The sequence below is a fragment of the Scyliorhinus torazame genome, chromosome 16 (assembly GCF_047496885.1).
Source record: "Scyliorhinus torazame isolate Kashiwa2021f chromosome 16, sScyTor2.1, whole genome shotgun sequence".
Lineage (NCBI taxonomy): Eukaryota > Metazoa > Chordata > Chondrichthyes > Carcharhiniformes > Scyliorhinidae > Scyliorhinus > Scyliorhinus torazame.
In genome coordinates this window covers 159,928,023-159,941,289 of record NC_092722.1, presented here as the reverse complement: position 1 = coordinate 159,941,289, position 13,267 = coordinate 159,928,023, and the positions used below count along the sequence as shown (strand labels likewise).

Below are 13,267 nucleotides of genomic sequence, written 5' to 3'. Positions count from 1 at the left end.
GTTGGATGACAAACATTATTTGTTACCGCTTCAGAACCAATTCCACGGCCCCCCCCCCCCCCTTTCTTGCCTTCCTGATGGCTCTAATGAAACTTCTGAGTGAAAATAATGGGGGTTGCTGAGATTCTAAAGACTAATTTGGCTGATACTCTCGAGGTTAATAATGTGTTTTGTGTGACAAAAATGCCCCAGGAGATCGGCTTAGGAGCTGGGTTGAAAAAATTGAATGGCTTATTTTTCCCGACAATGAACTGACTCGCACTCCACACTTATAACAGACTCTCATTGACAGAGGAATCTGAACGGCTTGTGGCCTGGAATCTTTGTTCTTTCACTCAGAGAACAGCATGGCTTTCAAGTTAATTGTCCAGAAGTATTTTTGCCCTTGAAGTGGGTGAAATGAGTTTCAATTCCTTCTTCACCAAGATCAGACAGGAATTACATGTACAGGGCATTCACCTACAAATCTTTGAGATGTATTCAGCACATTTACTTCATTACTTAGTGTCCTGTTCTAACTTAGTTTACTGTTCTAGTTTGTAATAGAGGCATTGAGTCATTACAGCACAGATGGCGATCATTTGACCCAACCATCTATGCCGGCTCTCTATCGAACAACCCAGTCAAATAAGCAGAATAACTGGAATGCTTGTGATGATCTTCAGTTCCTTTACTACTGGTGCAGCTGAGTATAATTTTTTTAAATAAATTTCCAATTAAGGGGCTATTTAGTGTGGCCAATCCACCTAACCTGCACACCTTTGGGTTGTGGGGGTGAAACCCATGCAGACAGGGGGAGAATGTGCAAACTCCACATGGACAGTGACCCAGGGCCGGGATCGAACCCAGGTCCTCTCGCTGTGAGGCAGCAGTGCTAACCACTGCATCACTCTGCCGCCAGATGAGAGTATAATTGATGAGCCACTCCTGATTGTACACCGTGCATAGATCTCTCTTTATCAGTCAACGAAGGGCAAGCTCCGATGAGATTGTAGAAGGGACCTTTCACTAACCTACCTAGCTCAGGGGTACAGAGAAGTTTGATTCGCCAATCTGCATTTGAGGAAGGTGATGGGTGATGTGACGAAGTTGGTTACTAATGGAAGTTTTTGAGTGCAGAAAAGAAAAGATTCATTTTTGATCTTGTGATGAACGGTTACTGCCTTATCATCATGTAAGGTGATGTCCCCTTTAAGACGAGGCTTGGAACCCTGGGGACTCCGCCTCTGGCTCCGCCCATCTGCGAGCCATACATAAAGGCCTGCCTCATGGTCTGTATAGCAGTCAGCTCTCATCCAAATCTGTAGCATAGTTATTAGCCTAATAAAGCCTTCTTTACAGTTTAATCTCTAAGCATCATTATTGAGGGTACCTCAATTTATTAGGCTAAACTAGATTCAGGATGGACGCAGACCTAAAACCAGAGAAGCTCAATCCGGGAGCACGAACGCCGGAGGCAAAGGAAATTTTTAAATACTGGCTGCGGTGCTTCGAGGCCTACCTGGACTCCGCAGAGACTCCCACCCTGGGGCCACGCAAGCTGCGTCTACTCCACGCCCGGGTGAGTCACAGAATCTCCGCCACGCTCGAAAAGGCGACGACTTATGAGGAAGCGATTGAGTTGCTCCGCAAGCGGTTTGTCAAACCCGTCAATGAGGTGCATGCCCGGCATCTGCGCTCTACCTGCCGGCAGCGCTCGGGGGAATCGCTCGATGAGTTTGTTGAGAAACTCACCGCACTGGCCAGGGACTGTGACCATCAGGATGTGACAGGGGAAGTCCATATGAACCTGCACATCAGAGATTCTTTCGTGTCCGGCATCCGCTCGACCTACATCCGGCAGCGACTGCTCGAAAATGGGGCAAAAGACCTCCAGGAGACGCTAACGCTCGCCTCCTCGCTGGAGGTGGCCCGACGTAACTTGGGTACGTACCCCACGGACTCTGCCAGCCCCCCCAGACTTCCTCAGAATCGCCCGTATTACAGGCCTGCGCCACGCGGCGACCCGCTCACCATGGGGGCACACCTTGCTACTTCTGTGGGCAGGGCCAGCACCCACGCCCACGCTGCCCAGCCCGCTCCGCGATCTGCAGCGACTGCGGGAAGAAAGGGCACTTTGCGAGGGTCTGCCTGGCCAGACCCAGGGGCCAGCAAAACAAAGAACAGCCGGCCCGAAAATTAGGCTCTCAGGCCCGCAGGCCTCGCAATGCTGCTGCGCACCGACCTGACACGTCTTCTGACGCGTCATCAGCCTCGTGCGAATCATGGGAGCGGCCATCTGGTCGGCGGCCATCTTCTCGACCCGACACGTGCGACCAACGGCAGCGGCCATTTTACGACTCCGACTACCCGCGACTGGGTGCGATCACCCTCGATCAAACTCGGCCAAAACACCTGCAGAACTCCATGATGCAGGTCCAGGTCAACGGGCATGACACTGCATGCCTCTTCGACTCCGGGAGCACGGAGAGCTTTATCCACCCTGAAACGGTAAGGCGCTGCTCCCTACGCACCCAGCCCACATCCCAAACCATAGCCCTCGCATCTGGGTCCCACTCGGTACAAATCACGGGGTACTGTATTGCGGATCTCTCGATCCAGGGTGCCAAATACACCCGTTTCAAATTTTATATCTTCCCTCACCTCTGTGCCCCCCTGTTGCTCGGACTGGATTTCCAGTGCAGCCACCGAAGCCTGACACTGAAGTTCGGCGGACCCTTGCCCCCCCTCACGGTGTGCTGCCTTGCGACACTGAAAGTCGCACCCCCCTCGCTATTCGCTAACCTCACTCCCGACTGTAAGCCCGTCGCCACCAGGAGCCGGCGCTACAGTGCCCAAGATATGGCTTTTATCAAGTCAGAGGTCCAGCGTTTACTGGGAGAGGGGGTCATCGAGGCTAGCAACAGCCCTTGGAGAGCGCAAGTGGTGGTAGTCCGGTCCGGGGAGAAGAAACGGATGGTCGTGGATTATAGCCAGACCATAAACCGATTCACGCAGCATCGCGGAAATGGTAAATCGGATCGCCCAATACCGAGTCTTTTCCACGGTCGACCTCAAATCTGCCTACCACCAGCTCCCCATCCGACCAAAAGACCGCCCCTATACTGCCTTCGAAGCAGCTGGCCGGCTCTTCCACTTCCTCAGGGTCCCCTTTGGTGTCACAAATGGGGTCTCCGTCTTTCAAAGGGCGATGGACCAAATGGTGGACCAGTATGGTTTGCGGGCTACATACCCGTACTTGGACAATGTCACCATCTGCGGCCATGATCAGCAGGACCATGACGCTAACCTCAAAAAGTTCCTCCAGACCGCCCGAGCCCTTAACCTGACCTATAACGAGGGCAAATGCGTTTTCCACACCACCCGGCTGGCCATCCTCGGCTATATCGTGGAAGACGGGGTCCTAGGTCCCGACCCCGACCGCATGCACCCCCTTAAGGAAGTCCCTCTCCCCCGCAGCCTCAAGGCCCTCAAACGGTGCTTGGGGCTTTTCTCCTATTACGCCCAGTGGGTCCCCAAGTATGCGGACAAAGCCCGCCCACTCCTAAAGACCACCACTTTTCCCCTCTCGGCTGAGGCTCAATTGGCCTTCAACCGCATCAAGGCCGACATCATCAAGGCCGCCATGCACGCGGTGGATGAAACCATCCCTTTCCAGGTAGAGAGCGATGCATCAGACATCGCCCTGGCTGCTACCCTCAATCAAGGAGGCAGACCAGTAGCGTTCTTCTCCCGAACCCTCACCGCCTCCGAGATTCGACACTCTGCAGTCGAAAAGGAGGCACAAGCCATTGTGGAGGCTTTGCGGTGCTGGAGACACTACCTCGCCGGTCGGAGGTTTACCCTCGTCACCGACCAACGGTCGGTCGCCTATATGTTCGATAACACGCAACGGGGCAAAATAAAAAACGATAAAATTTTGAGGTGGAGGATCGAACTCTCCACCTACTCGTACGATATCAAGTATCGTCCAGGGGAGCTCAACGAGCCCCCAGATGCCCTGTCCCGCGGCACATGCGCCAACGCGCAGGAGGACCGCCTGCAAGCCATCCACAATGACCTCTGCCACCCGGGGGTTACCCGGCTCGTCCATTTCATCAAGTCCCGCAACCTACCTTACTCAACCAAGGAGGTCAAGGCCATGGTCAGTGCCTGCCAGGTCTGTGCGGAGTGCAAACCGCACTTCTATCGGCCAGACAAGGTTCGGCTCGTGAAGGCCTCGGGCCCCTTTGAGCGACTGAGCGTGGACTTCAAGGGGCCCCTCCTGTCCACCAATCATTATGCCTATTTCCTCACCGTCATCGATGAGTTCTCCCGTTTCCCATTCGCCATTCCCTGCACCGACATGACCTCAGCCACGGTGATTAAGGCACTGCACAGCATCTTCACCCTGTTTGGTTTCCCCGCTTATATCCACAGCGACCGGGGTACATCGTTCATGAGCGATGAACTGCGTCAGTATCTGCTCAGCAAAGGCATCGCCTCGAGCAGAACGACCAGCTATAACCCACAGGGAAACGGGCAGGTGGAGAGGGAGAACGCGACCGTGTGGAAGGCTGTCCTTCTGGCCCTGCGGTCGAGAAATCTCCCAACCACCCGCTGGCAGGAGGTCCTACCTGATGCCCTACACTCCATTAGGTCACTCCTCTGCACGGCCACAAATGAGACCCCTCATGACCGATTGTTTCTCTTCCCCAGGAAGTCTACCTCCGGGGTCTCGCTTCCACCTTGGCTGATGGCTCCGGGACCTGTTCTTCTCCGGAGGCACGCGAGGAGCCATAAAACGACCCCCTAGTTGAAAAGGTCCGACTGCTCCACGCCAACCCCAGTTACGCCTACGTGGAGTACTCCGACGGCAGGCAAGATACGGTTTCCCTCCGGGATCTGGCGCCCGCTGGATCCTCCACCACAGACGCCCCTTCCCGCGCCGCTCCCCTGCAGGACCCGTCGCCCCCTACAACACACCCCCTTCCGGCCCTACCACCCGTTGGTGAGCTCCTACCGTGCGCCCCCCCTTTACACACCCCGCCGGCGCCGGCTCTGCTACCCCCGGCCCTGCCTAGTTCCTCTGCCCCGACCCGGACCGAAGCTCCGACCGCTGTTCCCGGATGTGCCCTCAACCGGGACGTCCGTGCCCGCCGCACCACCGCCCGAATTGAGGAGATCGAGGAGGACGATCCGGCCGCCGAGACGGATGGACCTATGATGGCACTTCACCCCCGCCGGACTCCTTTTTAAACAGGGGGTGAATGTGATGAACGGTTACTGCCTTATCATCATGTAAGGTGATGTCCCCTTTAAGACCAGGCTTGGAACCCTGGGGACTCCGCCTCTGGCTCCGCCCATCTGGGAGCCATACGTAAAGGCCTGCCTCATGGTCTGTATAGCAGTCAGCTCTCGTCCATATCTGTAGCACAGTTATTAGCCTAATAAAGCCTTCTTTACAGTTTAATCTCTAAGCATCATTATTGAGGGTACCTCAGATCTATTTCATTCCAGCTCTCAGAAATGATTCAAAGTGCCTCAAAATAATGAATTGCCTTTGACGTGGTGTGACGTGTTATGCAAACAAGCGCAGTACCCATTGAGCAACAGCACAATCCCAAATCAGGAATGAGATGAATGGCCAATTGGCTTGTTTGTGACAGTATTGTTTGAGGTGTGTTGCCTAGGACTTCTCGTGGGATCTTCAGCATCTACCCAAACCACTTGATTATGCAAATGGAATCTCAGTTTAATATCTCAACATAAAGATGTCGACTCCGACTATGCAGTACTTCCTCGGAGTGTTAGCCTGTATTCAAAGACACAACCTAAAACTTCGAAGTAAAGAGGTGAAGGGAAAAGGTGAAAGAAAGAATTTGATTGATACCACAATCCCAGTGATTCCTGAAGCATTTTCTAGTCTCTGAATTGCTCTTGTACATAGAACATAGAACATACAGTGCAGAAGGAGGCAATTCGGCCCATCGAGTATGCACCGACCCACTTAAGCCCTCACTTCCACCCTATCCATGTAACCCAATAGCCCCTCCTAACCTTTTTTGTCACTAAGGGCAATTTAGCATGGCCAATCCACCTAACCTGCACGTCTTTGGACTGTGGGTGGAAACCGGAGCACCCGCAGGAAACCCGTGCAGACACAGGGAGAACGTGCAGACTCCGCACAGACAGTGACCCAGTGGGGAATCGAACCTGGGACCCTGGCGCTGTAAAGCCACAGTGCTATTGTGCTGTCCAAATTCAGGGAAACCCAACAGCTAATTTACACAAGCAGCAATGGCTAAAGTGACCACATAATCTGATTTAGTGGCATTGTTAAGGGACAAATATTGGCCAAAACACTGAAAGAAATCCCTTGCCCGTCAGGGAACGGTGCCTGGCAGAGCAAGCAGTGCCTTTGGTTAACAGCCCATCTAAAGGACAATGGAAAATTTAAAACTGCATCTGAGGCTGGCACAATGTTAGTGGGGTGGTTTTTTGCCCACGCATTGCGCCAGTGTGAGACCTAGGCATTATTAACATGCCAACTGCAAACTCCAAAAAGTATTGCACTTAAAGAGCATTTTAACACCACCACCAGACATCTCAAAGCACTTTACAGCCAATGAAGTGCTTTTGAATAGTCACTGTTGTAATTTCAGCACCAACTAGTCATCCTGCTGCAAGAACAGCAGAGTCGGAGTCAACGTCTTTATGTTGCGATATTAAACTGAGATTCTATTTGCATAATGAGTTATGCGAGGGCAGGAAATCGGCCCAGCGCCCATAGCCTACAAGGCTACGGACCAAGGGCTGCAAAATGGGATTAGAATAGGCAAGGAGAAGGATTCTCTGGTCGCCGACACCAAAATCGTGTTCAGTGATCGGCTGGAGAATCACCATTTGCACCAAAATCGGGGGCAGTGTCGCTTCTGCGATGCTCCGCCCCCTCAAAAACGCATGCCCTATGGACAGCTTCAGGACATCACCTGAGGCCCTTCCCCGATGGCGAGGGTCACTGATGCTATTTTTGTTCATGGACCCGGCGTGGCGGCTGCGGACTGAGTCCAGTGCTGCCACAGTCGGGTGGGAGCCATTCTGCTGGCGGGGGGGGGGGGGGGGCTTTGGTGGGGGCTGGGGGCACTGGTGGGGGGGTGGGGGGTGGTTACAGGGGGGACGTTTTTGGCAGGCCGGGTCTGCATGCGGCTGGCGCCATGTTGCAGGCCGCTGCCGTGCGCATGCGCGGCCATTGACTCGGCCATTCTCCAGCTGTATCCGCAGGTAAAGCCGGGGGCTTTACACTGCGCTGCTGCTAGCCCCCCACCAGACAGAGGATTGGTGCCGTTTTCTCTGGTGTAAAATGCCACTGTTGTCACGCCAGCGCATGATGGCCGCCGGGAACACGATGGGCCAAAGAGCCTCCTTTCCGCGCTGTAAAGCGCCATGGACAGAATTTTGAGCCTGCGTAGCCGTCAGCGAGAACGACAACGTGGGCAGAAAGTACGGCAAGAATCGTGAAACATAATTCTCGGCAGCAAGATCGAACTTTCTGATTTTTCAAGCCCCTCGCTGGTGGCGTAACGAGAATCGTGCCACGGAAGGGCTGGGAACCTCATTTAAATACATTATAATATCATTAGTGAGCCTTCCCATCAAGACTCCCCCCTTGCCCTTCATAAATATTCACAAATCGCCAGCTTGATGTCACCACCATATAAAAGCGGGAACATGGCGACCTCACCTCTGAAGGGGATATTGGAGGTGAGCACTCAGGTCGCTATTGCCATCCAGGGTGCCAGTTGCAGAAGGGGCAGAGGAGAGGACACAATGGTCCCAGATATGTTCCACTGAGGGGGTGAGGGGGTTGGGGTGGGGGAGGGGGGGGGGCGGTGTGGTGCGTTCAGTATCGGCATCTTAGGGGATGGGGTTGCTCGCAGGCCTTTGAGGCCTTCATGGCTGGAAGCCTCTCGGTTTAAAAGGGACTGACGGCTGGTGCGCAGGCGGCGCTTTCAGTGTCCTCCTTGTGGTGGTATCACCGCTGAGGGATTGACCTTCCAGAGTGGCAGCTGGAAAGAGGGTGGGGAGGAGGTGAATCCATATGGTCAGTACTGGGGGTGACTGTGAGGCTCTTGGGTGGGGTCCCATGAGAGGCCAGGCTGCATGGGCAGAGTGGGGGACTCTGAGGATGGATGTTTTCCAGCCTTGTGAGGCCTGAAGACCCTCACAGAGGGAGGAGGACAACTTCAGTGAGAATGAACCCCCGCACTGAGGCAGCAGTGTAAAGACAGAGGGCGTGATGTGCCTGGAAATTTAAGGCCACTGGTTATGGAGGGATTAGTGTCTGGATGGATGGTTGTTCAAGATGGAAGGCTCGTATAATCATTAGCCTTTGAAATGGCTCATTTCGGGGATGCACGGGTGACATGTGCGGCATCTCCCAGTCAGCCGCGCACAAGTGCAGAAGGGGGGGTCACAGGTACGCTATTTGTGAGGACTCACATATACATGAACTTGGACCAGGACCACACAAGCCAGGAGGCCAGAGCCATGGGGTTCGTCTGCATAATAGGCATGCCCCAGGTGCAGGGTGTCATCAACTGTCCCCACATGGCTCTGCATTCCCCATGGTGGCATGGGGTACATTTTTGAACTGCAAAGGATTACCACTCCCCCAGTGTCCAACTCGCCTGTGACCACATGCAGGTGTGTGCCTGTTTCCTGGGTAGCGCCCATGATAGATACATCTTGGGGTCCCGGCTGTTTTTAAGGGAAGGCTAGAGGGATGGCTCCTCAGGGACAAAGGGTACCCACTCAGGAGGTAGCTGATGATACCAGTGCAGAGACCACAAACATCTGCTGAGGCTCGGTACCATGATGCTCATGCGTCAAAGCATGCTCTGGTTGAGCAGGTGCTTGGACTACTCAAGATGCCGTTCCAGTGCCTGGACTCGTTGGGGGGATCCCTCCAATACAGCCCCCAGTAAGTGTCCCGCATGACTGTGGTCTGCCACGCTCTGCACAACCTGGCACTGCAGCGGGGAGAACAGCTGGAGCGGGAGGAGATGGAGGAGCACCACATCTCCTCGGATGAGGAGGATGTCATGGAGAGTGGTGACGAACAACCTGCAGAGGAGGTGGAGGAAGGACCTTGGATGATTGCCTGAGCAAGCATGGGGTGCAGGGCTAGGAATCCCTCATTGACTCTCGGTTTGGTGACGATCAGGACTAGAATGTGAAGACATCTCCCAACATGGGGTCTTGCTTCTTCTTGTGGGGCCTGCGGGAGGTAATCAACATGGTCGCTCTATTCATGGGCAGGGCGCTAAAGAGACTGACCGGACACTGCTGGAGTGAGGACAGAACAATGCTCATTTTTAAAATATATATATTTTTATTCTCCTTTTTCACATTTTCTCCCACATTTACACCCATCAACAATGAACAATAATCAGCAACAGATATTTCAATCACCATAACAGTAACAACGCTCCCATCCTCCCACCAACCCCCGCATGTTTACATAAACAAATGACAAAAAGGAATCAGGGATTACCCATAGTCACCCTTAATACACACAGCCCCCCTCCCCCCCCAACCCTCCCACCCATTCCCCCCCCCCCCCCCCAACTAATGTTCGATGTTATCCAGTTCTTGAAAGTGCATAATAAATAGTGCCCATGACTTGAAGAACCCCTCCGAGCTTTCCCTCAGTTCGAACTTAACCTTCGCAAGGGTCAAGTATTCCAACAGGTCCCCCCGCCACGCCAGGGCACAGGGTGGAGAGGCTGCTCTCCATCCCAGCAGGATCCGCCTTCGGGTGATCAACGAGACAAAGGCTATGATATCCAACTCCGCACCCATTTCCAACCCTGGCTGGTCCGATACCCCGAATATGGCCTCCCGGGGACCCGGGTCCAGTTTCACACGGATCACCTTGGAAATTACCCTAATCACCTCCTTCCAGTACTCCCCTAGCTTTGGACCGGATCAAAACATATGAACGTGATTAGCGGGGCCCCCCTGCAACGCTCACACACATCCTCTACTCCTTCAAAAAATCGGCTCATCCTCGCCATCGTGAGGTGCGCTCTATATACCACCTTCAGCTGTATCAGCCCCAACCTCGCACATGAGGTGGAGGCATTCACTCTCCGGAGCACCTCCACCAGACCCCCTCCTCTGTAACCTCTCCCAGCTCTTCCTCCCACTTTGCTTTGATCCCTTCCAGTGGTGCCTTATCCTCTTCCAAAATAGCTCCGTTCACCGCTGACACTGCCCCTTCTCCAGTCCCCTTGTCGTCAGCACCTCCTCCAGCAATGTGGAGGCCGGTTCCTCTGGGAAGCTCTGTATTCCCTTCCTGGCAAAATCCCAAACCTGCATGTACCTAAACAGTTCTCCCTGCTCCAGCCCATACTTCGCTTCCAGCTCCTTCAATCCAGCAAACCGACCACGAAGAAACAAATCTTTTAGCGTCTTAATCCCCCTCTCTTCCCATTTCCGAAAACTTCCATCCCACCTCCCTGGCTCAAATCTGTGGTTCCCCGAATCGGCATTTCCCTTGACCCTAAACCCAATCCGAAGTGTTGGCAAAACTGCCTCCAGATTTTCAATGAAGCTATTATTACTGGACTCCCTGAGTACTTTCCCAGAGCTATCGGGAGCGGCGCTGTTGCTAGTGCTTTCAGCCTCGACCCCCTGCACAAACTCTCCTCCGTTCTGACCCACTGGGAATCAACCCCTCTGACCCAGCTCCACACCTTCTCCACATTCGCCGCCCAGTAGTAGTACAACAGGTTCAGGAGACCCAAGCCCCCCGCCTGCCTTCCCCTCTGTAACAGCACCTTTCTCACTCTGGCCACCTTCCCTCCCCATATGAACGAGGTAATCCTTCCCTCAATCTCCGTGAAAAAAGACTTTGGCAGGAAAATCGGTAGGCATTGAAAAATAAACAGATATCGCGGCAACACATTCATTTTAACCGCCTGTACCCGACCCGCCAGTGACAGAGGAAGGCCATCCCACCTTGCCAGATTGGCTTTCGCTCTCCCCACCAAACTAGTGATGTTGTACCTGCGAAGCCTCCCCCACTCCCGGGCAACCTGCACCCCTAGACACCTAAAGTGAGTCCCTGCCCTATGGAATGGCAGCCCCCCCACCCCTGCGAACAATGCTCATTTTAACCTCCTTGAAACGTCTGTCACCTTCCCGACAGAGAGTTGAATGTAAGCTGCCACTGAACAGGGTGATCTGGGGAACCATCGAGGCAAAATAACACATCTCACCTGCTTTTCAGCTGCTACTGCCACCTCGATGGCTAGAGATCCTGCTAAGCTTTGTCACCTCTTGATGCAGTGGACAGATTCTTACACATGTTCAGCCAATGGCATCCTCATAACTAGAGAATGCTACACACATGAGAGGCTTGAGAGTTGGTGTGCCTTCCATGGATAGGGGGATTGGGGTGTGTTGGGGCTGGGGGACCTGGAGGTGTATCGATCACAGCGGGCGTCAGATGGGCAGCTCACCCCAGGGTCTCTTGGGTGGAAGGTCCCAGGCTACGCTCCTGCCGATCCTCTTCCCTTCAGGTGCCTGGGGGAGCCCTGGTCATCTCCATGGGAGTGAAATCCAGAAGCTCCATTACCCTCTGGGGCTGACACTTGTGGATTCCCACTGCCGCCTGAACCAGCCAGTTGAAGCCCTGTACCATGGAGCTCATACCCTCAGCCATGGAGGTCATGAGCAGAAGCATGGAGCAGACATTCCCCACCATGGAGTGCAGGTCCAGTGCCAAGGTCTCCACTGCGGATGCTGTCCTCACAGCGTTGGCCTCGTTGCGTTAGATTGATGGCACCATTTCCCCGGTCAGACAGATGGGTCTCCTCCAGTCGGTCTTGGCAGTCTGAGAAGGGATCCTGTCACCCCTTCCTAAGGTTCGTGACTCTGCTTTTGCACCTCCAGCAGCCCTGGGATGACCGGACCCAGGAGCATGTCATTGGCCTGGGGCTTGGCAGAGCTCTGGCTCCGGGCATCCCTCTGAGTGCCGGGTCCCTAGGACATTCCTGCCTTTGTCTGCTGTGGCTCATCAGATGTGAGGTGTTCACCAGGAGCCTGTCTATTACTTAAACCCACTGAGAATCACTGCTGGGTGCGAGTGACAGGTGTGATGCCTCTTCAGTGCTTTTCTCCGAGATATCTGCTTCGCTACTGTTCGGCTCCGTGGTGTCCAGAAGCCATGAGGCTGGTCTGCTGACAATAACAATAATAATAATCTTTATTAGTGTCACAAGTAGGCTTACATTATCACAGCAATGAAGTTACTGTGAAAATCCCCTAGTCGCCACACTCCGGCGCCTGTTCGGGTACACTGAGGGAGAATTCAGATTGTCCAATTCACCTAACATCTTTCGGGACTTGTGGGAAGAAACCGGAGCACCCGGAGGAAACTCACGCAGATACGGGGAGAACGTGCAGACTCCCCACAGACAGTGACCCAAGCCCGGAATCGAACCCGGGTCCCTGGTGCTGTGAAGCAACTTGACCTGTAATGGAAGGGCAAAGGCGTTTAAAAAGAGTGCAGAGATTAGGTTTTCCCATGGGGAGCGTATCAGAAGCAAGCTGTCATGAGTGCGGCTTATTCATGCGGAGAAAATTTTTTTGTGCACGAAGCTGAATAAATGGCGGGTTTTCCCGCTGTCGGCACCGATGCGATTCTTCCCGGTTTGCTCACCGGAGCTGACTCATTGGAAAAATATGGTAAGATACCACCTTATGACTATAAACTGAAGGACCAGAGTAGATTACATAATAAGCAGGTGTCATGAGGGGAACTTGATATAACTCAGTGAGCTGAATGCTACCACGGAGCCAACTCTGATATTTTAGGTGGGTAAGATCTCCGGTATTCGTCGGAGTTCACCCAGACCCCAGCATTCACAGGGCTTGAGAGAAACCGGGTTCCCCAGTCTGTTTAGCCCTGCAGCTGGATCACTTTACATTGAATGTTTCCTCAAATTGGAAGGTCTACAAAATACTGGATGGATTAAAGAGTATGTGACAGAAATGGTGAAATATGCTATGGTCAAGGCTTTAATATATAGAGAGTTTGAAAACAATGCAAATGCAAAATTAAAAGAAATATTAGAAATGATCAAAATTTGAAGAAGAATGAGGTTAATATTTTGGACGAGATCCAACCAGCAGAAGCATCGATCTGTGTTTGTCTTTTAGATGCTCTTCACTCTGCTGTTACATTACCAGCTCTTTTGTGCTTGAATTATAAGATGTG

General features: G+C 53.2%; 1 protein-coding gene across 2 annotated transcripts in view; it reads left to right on the top strand.

Moving 5' to 3' along the window:
• LOC140393173 (uncharacterized) overlaps window positions 1-13,267 on the top strand; it is a 384,488-nt gene that overhangs the window by 96,902 nt on the left and 274,319 nt on the right. The window lies entirely within an intron of this gene.